Source organism: Dendrobates tinctorius, unplaced genomic scaffold, assembly GCF_039654945.1.
Source record: "Dendrobates tinctorius isolate UK_male_01 unplaced genomic scaffold, ASM3965494v1 ptg000067l, whole genome shotgun sequence".
NCBI classification, from domain to species: Eukaryota; Metazoa; Chordata; class Amphibia; order Anura; family Dendrobatidae; genus Dendrobates; species Dendrobates tinctorius.
Window position 1 is genome coordinate 8,340,785 of NW_027361735.1, and position 18,342 is coordinate 8,359,126.

At 41.4% G+C, this 18,342-nt stretch overlaps 1 pseudogene; it reads left to right on the forward strand.

Annotated features, from left to right (window-relative positions):
- LOC141095151 (cholesteryl ester transfer protein-like) overlaps positions 1-18,342 on the forward strand; it is an 83,608-nt pseudogene that overhangs the window by 36,247 nt on the left and 29,019 nt on the right.

Consider the following 18,342-nt stretch of genomic DNA (forward strand, 5'->3'; position numbering starts at 1 on the left):
TCAGGAGGAGGAGCAGGGTGAGTATGTGGAAGACGAGGTGGTGGATGACATAGTGACTGACCCAACCTGGCAGGAGGACATGCAGAGTGAGGACAGCAGCACACATGGGGAAGGAGGCATATCACCCCAACAGGCAGGAAGAAGCAGTGTGGTGGCCGCAGACAGAAGGCGTAACACCAACAGGACGGAAGTTGCCATTCCAACTGTTAGATCTTCCCGAGTCTGGATATTTTTTAAAGAATCTTCCGATAACCCTATGATTAGGCACATGGCAGCAAAGCACCCGACTTTGTGGGCCGAACCCCAGGCTCCAGGAACACTGTCTGCAGGTGACAACACTGATTCTTCCACTGTTTTGCATCCAAGCCAATCCCAATTCACTGTGCCTGTGAAGATGCCTCGGGCCCTGCACCTGTTGTTGCCCACAGTCAACCAGCACCATCATCAAGCCCGTCGACGTCCTTGTCCCAGCCCAGCCTTCAGTTGTCTATACCCCAGTCATTGGAATACAAGTGGAAATAAGCAGCCAATGCCCCACAGGCCGCAGTACGTAATTCGCACATTTCTCATCTTCTTGCGCTCGAAATAATGCCTTTTAGGCTTGTTGAGACGCAACCTTTTCGCAACCTGATAGCGGCGGCCGTCCCAAGGTATTCGGTCCCCAAGCGCCAGTATTTCTCCCGTTGTGCCGTACCGGCATTACACCAGCATGTGTCCCACAACATTACCCGTGCCCTAAACAATGCTGTTACTGGGAAAGTCCACCTAACAATGGACACTTGGACAAGTGCTTGTGGGCAGGGACGGTACATCTCACTGGTGGCACACTGGGTTAACATAGTGGAAGCCAGGACCCAGTTGGACCTTGGGATGGAACACATCTTCCCCATGCCGAAGATTGCGGGCCCTACATCAATCAGGGTTGCCCCCACAGTCTACAGCTCCTGCACACCCTCCTCCTCCTCTTCAGCCTCTATCTCTGAAATGAACACATCAGTCAGAACCTGGAAACACTGCAGCACTGCCTCAGCCAAGCGGCAACAGGCTGTGCTGAAGCTAATCTGCATAGGTGACAAACCGCAAAATGCAGAACAGTTATGGACAGCGCTGACAGAGCAGTCAGATATTTGAATGACACTGCTGAACCTACAGCCAGGCATGGTTGGGTGAGACAATGGCTGGAATCTGGTGGTGGCTCTGAGGCAAGGTGAGCTCACACACGTACCTTGCCTGGCCCATGTGCTTAACCTTGTGGTTCAACGTTTTTTGAAAAAGCTACGTGGAGCTGCCGGATCTGCAAGTGAAAGTACGCTGTCTGTCTGCCCATTTTAGAAAGTCAGCTACAGCTTCGGCCACCCTTGCTGTGCTTCAGCAGCGTTTGCAGCTTCCGGCTCACCTCCTGGTGTTTGATGTCCCCACGTGTTGGAACTCTACACTGCATATGTTGGAAAGGATTTGTGAGCAGATGAGGGCAGTTGTTGAATACCAGCATCAACAAGGCCGTCGATGTTCAGTTCATACTCCACACATAAGACCTCAGGAGTGGACATGGATGTCAGACATATGTACCATCCTCCAGAACTTTGAGGACTGCACCAAGATGGTGATCGGTGATGACACCATAATTAGCATCACCAACCCGCTTGTCAGCATTCTGAAAACCTCTCTGCTCACAATTCAAGAGGATGCATTGCAGGCAGAGCACGAGGACATGGAGCAAGGAACCATACAGGGTGATTACACTCAGCCCAGGCTCATGTCGTCGCAACGTGGATTGGAAGACAATGAGGAGGAGGAAGAACAGGAGCTACTTTCATGTGCTATAGATGGTACTACAAGCACAGCTGTCATACCGTCTGTTCAGCGGGGATGGCCTGAGGACAGGGAGGAGGATAGGGAGGATGAGGCGGAGGACAGCATGGTCAGTCATCCTGTTGGTGAGGACACGGAAGTCTTGCCTGTTAAAGTCATCCATGCGTGCCAGACTGCTATGTTGTGCTGCGTTTCCCGTGACCCTTGCATTATAAAATTTTGCGGTGACACTCATTACTGGTTGGTGACACTTCTAGACCCCCCGCTACAAGGAGAACTTTCAATCTCTACTTCCAGAGGCAGAGAAGTCTATAAAAATGTTGCTGTACCAGTGGGCCCTTGTAGCAATATTCCTGAAAAAATTCCCATGTGAGAACGCTGGCAGCAGACGTCAGAGTTTGTTGTAGAACTAAGGAGTACAAGCGAGAGAGACAAAAGTACAATCCAGCTCAGGCAGAGGAACAATGGCAAAGTTCTGGGACAGTTTTCTCAGACCCTCCCATCGTGACGCCACAGAGGCAAGGGGTGCTGTCCCAAGAAGTGCAATGTTTGGGAAGATGATGAGGGAGTACCTTGCAGATCATACAAACGACCTCCGGGAATCCTCTGTGCCTTTAACTATTGGGTATCCAAGCTGGACACGTGGCATGAACTGGCTCTCTACCCCTTGGAAGTCCTTGCTTGTCCTGCTGCTAGCGTTCTGTCAGAGCCGGTTTTTAGTGCCGCTGGTGGAAATATAACAGATAAGCGCATCCGCCTGTCAACTGACAATGCTGACAGGCTGACTCATAAAAATGAACAAGGGCTGGATTGGGCAAGACTTCTGTACACCACTGAATGAAAACAGCAAAACATAACCTGTTGCTAGGGACAAACGTATCTCGTTGAACACATTCTGGCTTCATATCTATGAACGTGTGTTCGCCCCGCCCTTTTGTTATTTTCTTTAATAGGTAGATTCAGATTTTTTATTTATTTGTTTGATTTAAGTATGATTTATCATTATGTTTCCTCATTCTCCACCAGCAGAAGACCAGGGTTAACGTGTACTGTGCTGCTACAGGCAGTCCAATTTTTGGCAAGGGTGTGTATGATGCCCATAGTATATTTTGTCAAAATTTACCCCCCCATGGGGAAATGTTTGTCAGCCCATGCACTGCGTGTATGGGCATTACAAGTCTAGGAGACCCGCTCCTTAACATTGTGCCTAGTTTTTAATGAGGCCTTTATCAATGTCTCCTCATTTTCCACCACGAGATCACCAGGATTAACTTGTTCTGTGCTGCTACAGCCAGTCCAATTTTTGGCAAGGGTGTTTTTATGATGCCCATTACTAATTTGAAACCAAAACAAATGTTACTCCCCCAAGTTGAAATGTCATAAAAATCAGATGTGCGTATATTCTTCCCATTTGTTCTTAAATTTTGCATTTTTCCTATCTGTGGAACATTCTCTTATGACCTAGTGTATACCTCTCCAATATAAAAATAGTGAAATCCTATTATATTATATTTTTAATTATATCCCTGTCTCGGAGCTGTTGCTAGGGACAAACATATCTCACTGAACACATTCTGGCTTCTTATGTATTAACCTGTGTTCACCCCTCCCTTTTGTTATTTTCTTTCATATGTGGATTCACATTTTTTAGTTATTTGTTTTATTTCCGTATGATTTATCAATAATGTCTCCTCATTCTCCACAACTAGATCACCAGGGTTAACGGGTTCTGTGCTGCTTCAGCCAGTCCAATTTTTGGCAAGGGTGTCTGTGACGCCCATAAAATATTTTTAACAATTTTACTCCCCAAGGGGGAAATGTTTGTCATCCCATGCACTTAGTGTATGGGCATTACAAGTCTTTTAATGGGACATTTTTTGTTAAGAGACCCTCCTACATGTTTCTTCCAAGGGGGGATTGGTGTTATTGGGGTGCATATGACTTGGTAGCAGGGCAAGCCTTGCAGTCAATCCATAAGAAAACAGAATGGGAGTACAAAATGAATAATGTGAAGCGGATTTGCCTGTGCCCATCCAGTATGTGGGTTGAAAGACTTATTGGGGTGCATATGACTTGGTAGCAGGGCAGGCCTTGCAGTCAATGCAACATTTTTTAGGGAAGCCTTCCTGGACATCTCGTGAAAGGGCTATTGGGGTGCATCATAATTCTTGACAGCCCATCCACTCACTGCATCTATAATATAACGCTACAATTGTCACTTTGTCCGAAGCCTTTATAGACTGGTCAAGCGCTACGCGCCTGCACAGTCTAGGAATGTGTATGATGCCGGTTGATCCAGAGGAAGCATGGGAGAAGGTCATGTGGCGAGATGAAACCAAAATAGAACTTTTTAGTATCAACTCTCCTCGCTGTGTTTGGAGGAAGAAGGAGGATGTGTACAACTCCAAGAACACCAACCCAACCATGTAGCATGGTGGGGGAAAAATCATACTTTGAGGGAGCGTTTCTGCAAATAGGACAGGATGACTGCACCATATTGAAGGAAGGGTGGACGGGGTCATGTATCACAAGATTTTGTCCAATTACCTCCTTCCTTCAGTAAGAGAATTGAAGATGGTTCGTGGCTGGGACTTCCAGCATGACAATGAACTGAAACACACAGCCAGGGCAACTAAGGAGTGGCTCCGTAAGAAGCATTTCAAGGTCCTGGCGTGGCCTAGCTAGACTGCAGACCTGAACCCAATAGAAGATCTTTGGAGGGAGCTGAAACACAATGTTGCCCAGTGACAGCCCTGAAATCTGACAGATCAGAAGATCTATATGGAGGAGTGGGCCAAAATCCCTGCTGCAGTATGTGCAAAGAACTACAGTAGATGTCTGACCTCTGTAATTGCAAACAAAGGTTTCTGTACCAAATATTTTCTGTTTTCTATTGTATCAAATACTTATTTCATGCCATAAAATGCAAATTAATTATCTAAAAATCATACAATGTGATTTTCTGGACATTTTTTAAACTTGAACTCTAGCGCCACCTGTTGAAAACCGTGATCCTAAAAGTCAATATCACTTCTTTAATGACCCTTGCAATATGACTTAGAATAAAAGCCAAGCCAGAATCTCAATTTGCAGACAGGGTGACGAATGTGGCAGCCCTGTGTTTGTTTAATCTGTGCTTTGTAGTTGTCTATAGTGGCTGTTTATTATTATTATTATTATTATTATTATTATTATATTCTACAGTTTTTGTCTGTTGCATTACTTTATTTTGCACTACATTTCAGACCTTGTATTTTACAGCTTGTGGAAATAACCGCGTTGCTGCTGATACTTCTGACTGCTACCTGTCTTTTCATGGACTGATTTTACACCTTCATGGAGACAGGCAGTAAGAGATATAGATTTTATCACATTTCTATTCAGAAAATAGCTAAAATATTTTGTTATTCTTAGAAATGTTTATTTTTATTTTTTATTTTGCAGGCCTGGATGGTTTAAGCAGCTATTCACAGATTTTATTTCATTCACCTTAAAGCTTGTGCTTAAAGATCAGGTGGGGAATGCAATTCTTGCTTTTATCCATTTTTTTTTATTACTTTTCTATGTGGGTCTTATTTTGCTCAGTTTGAATTTTTCCCTCTAAACATTATCTAATACCTATGGATCCACTAGCTGTCAGGATCCGTCAGACTGCAGGCTATCAAGGGATAAAGTGGGTTCCCGTGAGGACCTCTTGGGATATATGCAGAAGATTTAATCCAGTTTACGGTTAGTTTAAGACTTACGCTGCCTCTGGTAATGGATCTGATTGATGAATTTTGACGGTTCTACGGTCTAAGCATAAACTGTCAGAAATCCATGTTGTTACTTCTAAGCCCCATGGGATGGGAAGCAGGAGATGAATTCTACAGGTTACGAATACTATCCCACTCCTTAATGGGAAATGATAGTCCTCCCTAAATTCACTCAGCCTCCATCGTCCCACAGAAGGTCTTTGCCATGATCTTCTTCCATTCAGCGTCCCTCATATGGGGCTGAATCTGACCACTCAGAGGACCAGGGATGAGGCCGGGGTGGCACTCCTGGGCGTCTTCTTATATACTTAAAAGGCCTTCTTCGCTTTCTACAACACTGGATAGCAGAACATCATTTGCCTAATTCTGGACATCACCTTGCGAACAGCTTAGTCTTCAGAGTCTATGGCTGGTCTTGGAGGCATCAAATACTCACGCTTCATCTTGCCAAGTCACACACTTGCGGTTCAAGTGTGGAGAGCCACCTAACAGATTTTTAATCTCAAGGACACAGTATCTGAATTCCCCCCATGGCATAACAGTGCTCTTCCCGAATTACTACTTTCCCAAGATGCTCAGTTTTAGTCGAACTTAGGGGTCAAGACTCTGGCACAGGTATACTGTATATCCAGGGTGTCCTTGTTTCCTTCGATCAGTGTCTACATCTCTTTCAAGTCCCCAGACATGCTTTATTTTGCCATCTTCAACAAATTCAACAAATTCTCTTGTATTTCCATACTCCATGATCAGGATTCTAAGGAGCCAGTAACCCTAGGGGCTGATCTCCTCTTTATGCACCCAGTTACTAAGCATTAGAGGCTCTTCATCGCCATTATTAGTTGAGACCAAATGGAGGACAGTAACACCTTATCAGAAGATTGGAGTGAGGCCTTGACCTCCCCACAATATGTTCACTGGAAATTAATAACAATCTAGTCCTAATGTATGTAGTCAATCAATGCTACCTGTCTCCTAGCAGGTTATATACGACGGGTAGATCCACCACCGCAGACTGCCATAGGTGTGGGGAAGAGGCGGCAGCGTTTATGCACCTGATGTGGTATTGCCCTCCTAGTGAGGACTTTTAGAAAAAAGTTCTAGCTATCCTCATCAAGCTCACACAATCTCCTGTACCACACTGCCCTAATATGTGTTTGGAGTATTCTCTCATGATATCTGTTATCTGTAGGTTATCAAACAATATGGCCAAAAACCCGTGCCCACATGGAGATTGGCACAGTTTTCTAAAACGACTGCAGCCTGTTGCAGTTTTAAAGATAGACTGTCAGGTGACAATAAAAACTAAGCATAAATCCTTTGTAGTGGACATTGCCCCTATAAAATTTATCACCTATAATGATCTAATCGATGCCTCCATTATTCAGAAGCTGAAGTTTATCAAATATGCTAATTAGAGTGTTCGGTGCACTCCTGGTGTGGCCGAGAAGCTCAGTGCACCATTTTGCCCACTGTTTTTGCATGTCCCTACCTCCATCAATTGTGATTGCTAGCCCTGGTTTGTCTAAAGCGTAAAGTATCTACAGAGAAAATGCTGTTAATTGCCAATGAGGGAGGCAGGGGCAAGCAAAACCAGTGGGTGGAACAGTACACTGTGCCTCTTGGCCACACCAAGGGTATACTGAACACCCTGCCCAAAACTGAGCAATCTAGGTTGGGTCAAAGGCATTCTCAGGATAGGGTTAGGGCATTCCATTGATTCTGAGAGCAGGGATGGTCCTACTTAGTGATTGGCAGATATGCATACAGGGAAAGGCTGTCGATCACTGAATGGGACCGCCCACTGGACTCCTTAGAGTATAATGAGGAGGGATTTAAATGAATGAAATACAAGTCATGCTGAATCTATTCCAAAATTATATATTCATTTGCTCAGGTTCTCATTTTCGATATCTTGCTGCCCATAGATTGCATAGCATTCCCAAGGAAACAAGTTGATTTTGCAATATGAACCCTTAAGGGCACCTGGAGACAAAGTTTAAAAAAAAAATAAAATTATATTTTGTAAGAATAAATGAAGTGACACATTGTACATATTTTTACTCTTCAGATTTGTAAAGAAATAAATTATGTGGCAAACCTACTTGCTGATTTTATCCAAGACAGAGCAGGTATATTTTATGAGATTTCCTTTGATATATATATAGATTTGTATTTTTTAGGTCACGATTTGCTGAGATTTTGCGAAAATTACAGCTCAGAAAAACACATAATGCTAAATGATGGGTGTGGTGTTTGGTTTCGAATAGGGTGCCTGCCTGCATACAATGTCATTTCCATTTGGTATCCCCCCCTCCCCTCCAAAACCCACCTGAAAAAGCCCTCAGAAAACACTCAAAAGAATGAGCACATGCAATTCTATGTAAAAACAATTTTCTGCTCATATGTTCAGGTTTTGAAGTGTCTTTTAACCCCTTCAGGTGTTCAAAGACGCCAAGCGGCTATAAAAAAAAAAAAAAAAAAGTGACCTAACCATTCTTCAGGGGTTTTCCAATTTGAACACACTATATACTTTACAGCACAAATCAATGGGAAGGCTCTAAAGATGTCTTTTTGATCATTTTCTCAGCATTTCTCACTTGAGAAACTGTTAGCGGTTTCTTCATTATTCAATAGATAAAACAAAACCTGAAAAGTAAAAAAGAAAATCCAAAATTGATGAAGAAAAGATTGGAAAAAACTCCAGTGGTCACAAAAGCCAAAGCAAACTCTAAGGAAATTACCAGAAAGATGTTTGACGACACAAAACGCCAGTCTGTCCTGGAACGTATTCCTGTTGGGAAACTCCTTGGGTTCGCTGTCATGCACGCACACACACCCATAGAAATAGAAATCTTACGCAGGTAGCAAGCACACTTGAGCCATGGTGCCTAAGGCTGGGTTCACATTGCGTTAAAAGGGTGCATTTAAGGCATCCGTTACATAGCGGCATTAACGCACCCATAGACTGCTATTGACGAGCGCATCGCTAGCGCATGCCATAATCGGCATGCGTTAGCGATGTGCGGTCATTCTGTGACATCTGCGCTAGCGGGATCACATAACGCTATCGCGTTATGGAATAGCGTAAACGCAGTCCGTCAGCGCTATGCATTGAACGGACTGCTTTAACGCAATCTGAACATGATCAAAGAGGGCTCAAAGGTTCCTCTGCCATATAAGAAGTTATGCACTTGTTAGGTGGGGGTAGGGGCTGTTACAGATTTTCTATAGATGAGTGGAACCTTTTAAGGTTCGGTTTGGCTATGTTCACCAAACATAACTGAACACCATTCAATTCAATGGGAGGCAAAGCCAAATGAATAGATAACACCTTCAGTGCCCAAATCTGCCAAAACAACTCAAATTAGGGGCAGACACCAGGAAAAGTGGCATCACATCAATTGCGCTATAAATAATTAAAAAAAAAAAACTGACATGGATTCAGCTGAATTTTTAATAACCAGCCAGGCAAAACTGACAGCTGCGGGCTGCAACCCTCAGCTGTCAGCGTTAGCAAGGCTGGTTATCAAGAATAGAATAAATAAATAAATAACTTTTAAAAACAGCGTGGGGTCCCATTTTTGTCAACCAGCCAAGCAAAAGCTGACAGCAGGGATGCTGGTATTCTAAGGCTGGTAAGGGACCATGTATATTGCCCCTCCCCCAACCTAAAAACAGCAGCCTGCAGCAGCTCAGAAATGGCGCATCTATAAGATGCATCATTTTTGGCGCTTTGCCCAGCTCTTACCACTTGCCCTGTGGTGGTGGCAAGTGGAGTTCTTACTTGTGGGGTTGATGTCACCTTTGTATTGTCCTGTGACATCAAGCCCACAGCTTCATAATGTAGAGGCGTCTATTAGAATTTGAGATTGGCGAATGTTTTCCAAACAAGTTTGCTCATCTCTAGATTTTACATTGTGCTTTGAAAGCTTTGCATTTAAAGGGAATCTGTCACCAGGTTTTTGCTACTCCTGAGAGCAACATTTATTCTAGCGATGTGTCACTTACGTTACTGTGTGCTGCAGTTTTGATTAAAACCTTTTTTCACTGGTGCAGATCTAGCAGTTCTCTAAATGCTGAGCTCTGTATAACTCCGCCCACACCACTGATTGGCAGCTTTCTGTCTGTGCATCGCATACACAAAGCTGAAAATCAGTGGTGGGGGAGTGGTTGGACTACCTGGCAGCAAAATAAGTAGTCCTGTAGTGATAATCTCCTACTGATAAAACAATGATTTTATAAAAACTACATCAAGCAGCCAAGTAAGTGACACATCACTGGATTTAGGGGTCCCTATCCTTACATTTTGCTGTTGTCAGATCAGGTAGCAAACACCTGGTGACATATTCCCTCTAACTAAACCAATGGGTTTACAAAACACAGTGATAGATGGGCATTGTACAAATTATATGAATATATACAACTATTGCAGAGTCATACGTTCTCAAACCTTTTTCTAGAAAACTTTCTGAGTTATGGAGACATTGGAGTGAATATTGATATCACAGACTTCCCACTCACTAAAGAAAAATACCTGGAGTCCCATCACAAGGTGAGTGATAATAAGAGGGCTAGGAGGTTAAATTGGATTTTCTCACAAATAACATTTATTACCTATAACCATTGGGTGTTTTCATTTATCTGATAAGGTTGTTTTATGTGCTTACTAATGCTCCAATGTTTAAAATATAAATCGTAAGACACTGATCGTAATGGCCCCACGGTTTTGTAGGTAAAACAGTGGAAAGACAGCAGCACCACCAGGCTGCTGCCGTTCAGACACAGCATGGATCAGAGACTGGCTCCATTACGGCAGCCATGTGTGCCTTCTCCCAGTCCCACGCCCATAGATTGACAGGTCTCTCCTTATGTTTGTGTATATATGGAGTGAGCCTCAGTCAAGAAGATTGGAGCATGGAGAAGCCGCCATGGTCCTGCCTCTTGGAATAGTCATCCTACATAGTCATCCTGTTCACAGTGAAACGTGGTTGTAGTTGCAAAGTTGGTCTGGGCTGCAATTACGAACCATGGGTAGAATCAATCAGTTGATAGGTTCCTTTTAACCAGACCTGCAATATTTAAATCTGGCCTCATACAGAGCACAGACTGATTACTCTGTCGCCTCATTGGGGGACACAGGACCTTGGGTGTTATGCTTTCTGTCCACTAGGAGGCGACACTATGCTTAATCTGAAAAAGATTTGGCTCTGGCTCCTCCTCCACAGTATACACCCCTGGGCGGCATCCGCCTTACCTCAGTTTTTGCTTAGTGTCGCAAGGAGGCACACCTAAGAAGATTCTTCTTGACACAAATGAAGAAAAGAGGGTCTCTCTGAGACTCCTGGCATGGCTCCCTCCTCGGCCCTCTTTTTAGCGGTACCCGGTTGAGGTAGAGATGGCTCTTCCCCATGTTGCTCCCTCCCCAGCCCTTCGGGTGCATGGTTCGAGGTCGAGAACCCCCCTCCTTCGCCAGGCCCTGGGCCTTTTGGGTTGAGGCTGAGGTGAGGAAGAATTCCTCCTGATGGCGGTGAAGCGCCCTCCCTAACCCCCTCTAGGGATGTTAGGTTGAGACGCCACAGGTAGGAGCTGCGTTCGCAGCGCTAACTTTATTGTAGCCCCAGCACTGCTGTGGTCTGCTATGGGGCCGGGGGCTGCCATATTTGGGCCACAGTATGCAGGGATTCCTGTCCCTGCGGCAGCGGCAGCCCTCTAAAGGGGTCAAAAAGACCCTTCACAGGGCTGCGCTGCGTATATAGGGGCATCCGGGCGATATGGCACTCATCCGGGGGGGGTTTTGGTTCGTTTTTTCCACCCCCTTCTGGACTACCGCGCTGCTCTGGAGCCCTTCCCAGGCAGGATTTTGGACTTTAGACCGCGGCTTCGGCCGAAGCCGCCGCCCTTGTTACCGCCCCCGGCCTGCCCCCCATGGATGATGATAATGACGCTGCACAGCGTCATACAGGGGGCGGATCGAGCCAGGAAGGCGCAGTTTTGCCTGTCTGCGCGCCCTTTTTCTGCTCTCCGCCCCTCCTCCCTCCCACCTTTTTACCTCAGGGAAGACAGCAGCGCTGCTATATTGCTCAATAACACTGCACAGTCTCCAGGGGGCGCAGAACCGAAGTTTTTCTGCTGGCGCCGGATCTAGGAGCACACCGGTGGGGTAAGGCACAGCAGGATATTATCCTGCTGTGGACGCAGACTCCCTATAGGTTCCCTATAGCGCTCCTCTGCATAGCCACCCCTGTAAGGTTTTTGGTCATAGAATAACCTGCCGGCACTCAGTGCACTATGTCGGTCTCCAGGTCCAAAGGAAAAAAAAAAAAAACAGGTTTATCTGCTGTTACGCAGTCTGTTCAGCCTGCAAAGCCAATCTTCCCAGAGGCAACATGCACCGTACTGCTAGAGTTGTTCCCAAAATGCTGGGTCAGTGCCCCAAGAGGCTCCTGTCACTGTTTCAACTCCACTGACATGCCAGTATGGGCCGCATCTATGTCACAGTCCATAGATACGCTGACTTCCACATTGCTTCAGGCTATGCAGGGTCATATCCCAGCTATAAGCGGACAGGCAGTCCCTGGCAATGCTAGTAGTGAACGGTCCCATAGGTCACGTTCAGCTACGTCCTCCCATGGCTCACGGTCGTCCCGCTCTAGGCAGAGACACCGTAATTCTAGTTCTCCTAAGGGCTGCCACTAGGAATTTTGGGGCCCCATACTGGCAAAATTTTTTGGGCCCCCTTGAGACTCCACCCAGGCTCCACCCCAGCCCCGCCCTCCAGCCCTCAAACTGTCCACAGCCCCACCGCTCTCTCTTAGAAAAATTCCACTTCTCACAATCACACATTAACAGTTCCCATCTCCAGATCACACACATAGCCAGCAGCTCTTGTTATGACCAAAAGATTTTTTTAAATCTGCCACCACTAGGTAGACTCTTTTGGCTGAGCCCTATTCTACTCTAACCTATTAAACATTTGCTAAAATATCCAATACAATTTAGGTATATTTTTTTATTTATTTTTCAATTTTTAAAATGACCAATAATATCACATCCAAAGGGACAAATACCACCACACCATGCCCAGACACCATATTACCACCACATGGTGACCAATAATACCACATATAGGGAACAAATACAGCCATACCATGTCCAGGCCACATATTACCACCAGTGACAGAATAATAGCACATACAAGGGACAAATACCACCACACCATGACCAGACCACATATTACCAGCACATGGTGACTGAATACCACAATACTGATCATTAATAAAAAAACATATTACTATCACCATAAGTGCCATTATACACAGGAGATCTGTACTTAGTATGTAGTGTGTGTACAGGTAATTGTAAAATAATGCATATCCTGTAAAATACTCAGGACTAGTTACCAGATAAAAATATAGTGGTTTATTTGGATTCTTCCATCAAAGAAAGGTTATTACAGAAAAACAGGTGAATAAAAATAAGTGAAAGAGATATTGTCCATTGTTCATAGCAAAGCAGCATGTATTCTTCTTTCTCTCCGGGATCTCACATGGCAAATGGCGTCTGTCTCTCAGTTCGGCTTCTTCGTACTAAAGTAACATACCAGCTGTTGAGTTATGTCATCTTGCGTCTGTGTCTCATGATGGTGAGGGAAGAAGACAGCCCCCTCTACAGTTAGCCATGAATTATATACGTCTCTTGAAACACGTGATCTCGGTATATATGGAGTTTGACATTTACCTCAAGGCTAAACTTAAATATGTAGTGAGCTGACATTTCTAGCATGAGCCAAGCTTAAAAATAGCCTATGTCATGTAAGCTAAAGCATTCTACAGAACTGGGTGTAATAAGAAATATTTAACGAATTATTAATATTTAACAATTCCCCCTTTTGAGGGAGACAGACATTAATTGGAACCCTCAAATATAACAAGATCTTTTTTTCTTCTTTTCTTCTTCTTTGACAAAATAATTTAATATCAATAATAATAATATCAGATTACCGTTATAAGTACTCAATAACATAATTGAATTCATGTTATGGTAAGCCGTGAACAATATTCATATAAAATATGTATAATTATACTTCCCTAAGTCTAAATTGAAGCATCTCAGGTTCAGTCATCATCATCTGATGTCATCTGGTCTTCATTTTGATGTCTTCTGTCTTCTTCTTGGTTCTTTTAAAAACACAGTTTTTCTCTAGCATATAAATGTTGTAGAAATCGTGTTGTGTATAAAATCAAAGTTCATAAATTCAAATGTTAATACGAAAACAAAGTCTATGCAGCTTTAATATCTGTGCAGTGTCACATTTTAAAAACCTGGGCTTACATTGGCTCGCCTTGGATATTCTGGAATCCTCCATCGGTACTGGTCTTTGAACAGGTGTGACGTCTTTGGTCAGCAAAGCAAGGGTTAAAATGACTCTTCCTTGCTAAACATAGCACCATAACCAGTCCTTGTCCTAATGCACAGGACATATGTCAGGGTTGTAGCTTCCTGATAATTACCTTCATTGTTCACCAGCCTTCATGGAAGCTTTACAGGTGATTGAAAACTTCTGGAACTTGATAAGAACGAGATAACACAGTTCACATCAGCATCGTAGGATCATCGTCCTCTGGTTGTCAGGTTAGACACTTTAATTGTGACTGTCAGTGGTGGATACTGCACTTGTGATTGACAGTGGTGGATACTGCACTTGTAATTAACACAGTTCATTACTCAGTAATCATAGCTTTGTTACCTTCTGGGACTTCTGGATCGCGGCATTCTTCTTCTTGCAACTGATAAGAATCAATGAAGTTTAGAAATGTGAAAAGTCTTTATTAACATAATTTCAGTATCTTGCTTGAAGTCTTCATTCCCTAGTCTATACCAAATCTGGTAATTTTCCTATCCTATAATATCACAGCGTACCATAGCAATCAGTAATATCCATATAATTATTATCAGAATTTGTACCATATATGGATTTCAATATTTGAAATAATAAACCAATAATAAGTGATAATACATTATTATCCATATTTTTTTCATGTGATAGAACATTTTTATGTCATAGGTGTAATTACCTTTTTCAACCCATAGGTGTCACTGTGTTTTATGTAACCAGTGTTGTCATCTTTATTAATAAGGAATATATTTATTATACTAATAATATGTAGGAATGTATAGCCATGAACCAAAATAAGAATATGAGTGAGCGAATGAATGAATAAAAGAATTGTTGCATATAACTCAGAAGTGAAACATTTTCCTTAGTAATAGAACCATATAATTGCTATATTTAATGAAGCAATATTCTCAGTAGATATTACTTTACTAAATATTGGTGAAAGAATTAAAAAAAATAATGAAAAATAAGAATAAAAATAAAAATAAGAATAAGGCCTTTATGTTGATGCAGAGTAGTTATGTCTTCAGTAACATATACCCTTAATATTTCCATGATCTGGATTATTTCATAATTGTCATAAACTTGTGTTATCAAAATATTCAAATTATGCAACTTTGCATATAATTTCTCTTAGTATAAAGAAATGACTCTTTATAATACTTGTTATTATACCCAATACTTATACCATTGTACCTTATTAATATTTTTTCCTATTAAAATGTGTGAAGAAGAGGTATTAATCAAATGTGATGATGTAGTCAGGATCAAAAACATATTTTCCCCCTTAATACCAAAATATATTGTTTCATGAAATAATTCATTTATCAAAACCAAAATTAAAAATAATTAATTTATAAATTGTGTAAATATTATGCTTGCTTATACCATTATTTGTCTGAAGATGTGTAACCATTAAAATTAATTTGAATATCATAAAATTATCCTTTGGAAAAATTAATTTGCATAAACCATTTTGATGTGCGATTGCACTTTGCACTTATCCATTATTAACTAAATCAAGAAATAATAATTACTATAGAAATATAGAAATATATGTTGTATAGATAATATTTCATTATGTATCTTAATATTCTAATAATTTCTTAAAGATAAAAGCTTTGGGGTTTTTTTTTTTTTCTCATGCATTCAGGATCCTGAGGCCTCACAAACATATCACATTACTCGCTCAGCAGCTGCTCATACACTCAGTCACTGTCACTCAGACTGTGTCACATATTAACTTTAAACCAAATACCTCACATACGAAGGTGTGATGAATACACGTATTTTAACCCAAATTATCCTAATCATCAATGCATTGTAAACTATTTCAATTTAGTCTTCATATTTCTTTGAATATTCCCCACATGACATAAATATATGTATATGTATAGCTATACTTGACATTTAGGCCTAGAAAAAAATTCCATTGGTTTGCAAAAGTTGAGACCCCCTTAAAAATTCTTTCCCTATGGAACAGGGACATAGTATACTGGTCTGGTATACTTATTATTAGAACAAGGTTGAAATTTTCACCTGTTGAGGTTGTCATTCAAGCCATGCAGGAAAAGGCATACACCCAGAACACATTTAAAAATGCAATTAGTTATTTCCTTTTAAGGGTTAGATATATGAAATCATGCAATTATTGCAACTTCCTGTGTAAATAAAGGCATAAATCCTTGGAAGAGAATTTTTCCCGATTAAGTCCTGCTTTGAAATGAAAATTCTAAGGAAACATAAAAAATAAGGTTAATATCATATTCATATTCTAAATATTATTACTGATGTAGATTTTAATTTTCATAAAAAAATACAGTTCTACTATTTCTACTTCTACAAACACTCTATATATACTGTATGACTATGTATATATCCACAAACCATAAAACTACAGGATTATACTCTATAACTCACTAATTGTATAACACTGTTACACAATATATATTACTTTTTTCCTAGCCAATTCCTACACCCATACTTATTTCTCTGCAAAAAATATCCTGAAAGGTTCTTGCCATTTTAAAGCTGATAGATTCTTGGAGCAGAGTATTCAGTTTACAGGCCATGATGTCACTCACCACCTGTTTCTGTCTATTAAATTCGGCCATCTTTGTTACAGAAAGAAAATCAGAACTCATCATTTTTCTTAATTCCATTTGTGTCTTTTCGGTGTTCCTTTGCATCATTCCATATGGCTTATAACAAACATGTGATTTTCTTTTTCTTTCTTCGTAGATTTGATTTTGGGGAAATCTCATTTTAGAAGGCTTTGCTAATACCGGCTTCTGATAAGATTTTACTCTGCCTGTCTTTACAAAATTAGCACAATTTACTTTCCTCTCACGATTCTCGTGTTTTCTGGCAAAATCAAGGGATTGCGCACATTCAAACAAAGAATCTTTTTGTGACGCAATAACACGAGATGCAGGATTTAGAAACCAAAATTTGCTTACAAAACTCCTTATGAGGGACGGTGTTTTGACATTCTCACTCAGCATTTTGTACAAACGTTCATATATGGACATGAATGTAAAAATACATTCCTTCCGACCAATTCTTAATTTTTGAAGAATATCAATATCTGGATGATTTTCATTTGATGAACAAAAAATGAGAATTTTTAATCTGTCTTTATCAGTTAAATTCTCATGTGTTTCACCAGATAACTTTAAAGACAATCTCCTAGCAAAATTTACAGGGATCCACATTTTGAACAACTGATTCTTCTCCTCGTTAGATAAATCAAACTTATCAGCACAACTTTCAAAAATCTCAGAGTTTCTACAAACATCTATTTTGTTGTCATAAGCAGGAATTATTTGGCATATTTTTATCAAATTCTTCCTCACGCTACTTCGGATTTGGGCCTGTGAGTCTTCTATTTTTAGTGGTACGTCTTTCCCTTGTACGTCCTCTACGTCAGTTCTGAAGTCTCCTCCTACTTCTCCATCTTGTTCCACGTCTGCAAGGTCACCTTCAATGACTGCTACAGACACTTGATTACAGTCAATCTCCCTAACTTTACAGCCAATCTCGAGAACATCACAACAATCATTTTTGGATTTCTCTGACACAGATCTATGAAATATATCTACCATCTGTAGAATATTTTTTAATCTCTCTCTTTCTCTATTGAAAAACTTAGAATCTAACCTCTGATTCTCGAGTTCACACTCGGCATATAAACTTAACCATAAAACTTCTGAATTAGAATTGTCTACAGACTTAAATTTCAATTTACTCTGCTTAGCAAGACAATTAATGACATCCATTTTATCTTACCTTGAAATGTCTCAGCTTGTTCCTTTGATGGACAACGCTGGGTTCCTGTTGTCTTCACATGTCTGGCTTACGTCTGGTACTTTTGGCACTTGTAGTACTTCTCAATCTATCTGGTAATTCTTACTTCTAGGTTCTGTATGATTCTTGTAAGTAGTGGAATTCCCGATAACTTGCACATATGATTTGACGTTAGCAAAGTCCAATCCCCCGTGTGGGCAAGTTGAGGGAAATCCGCAAAAAAGTACAAAAATTCAGATCTGGCTGGCTCTCCAATGTAAAATAATGCATATCCTGTAAAATACTCAGGACTAGTTACCAGATAAAAATATAGTGGTTTATTTGGATTCTTCCATCAAAGAAAGGTTATTACAGAAAAACAGGTGAATAAAAATAAGTGAAAGAGATATTGTCCATTGTTCATAGCAAAGCAGCATGTATTCTTCTTTCTCTCCGGGATCTCACATGGCAAATGGCGTCTGTCTCTCAGTTCGGCTTCTTCGTACTAAAGTAACATACCAGCTGTTGAGTTATGTCATCTTGCGTCTGTGTCTCATGATGGTGAGGGAAGAAGACAGCCCCCTCTACAGTTAG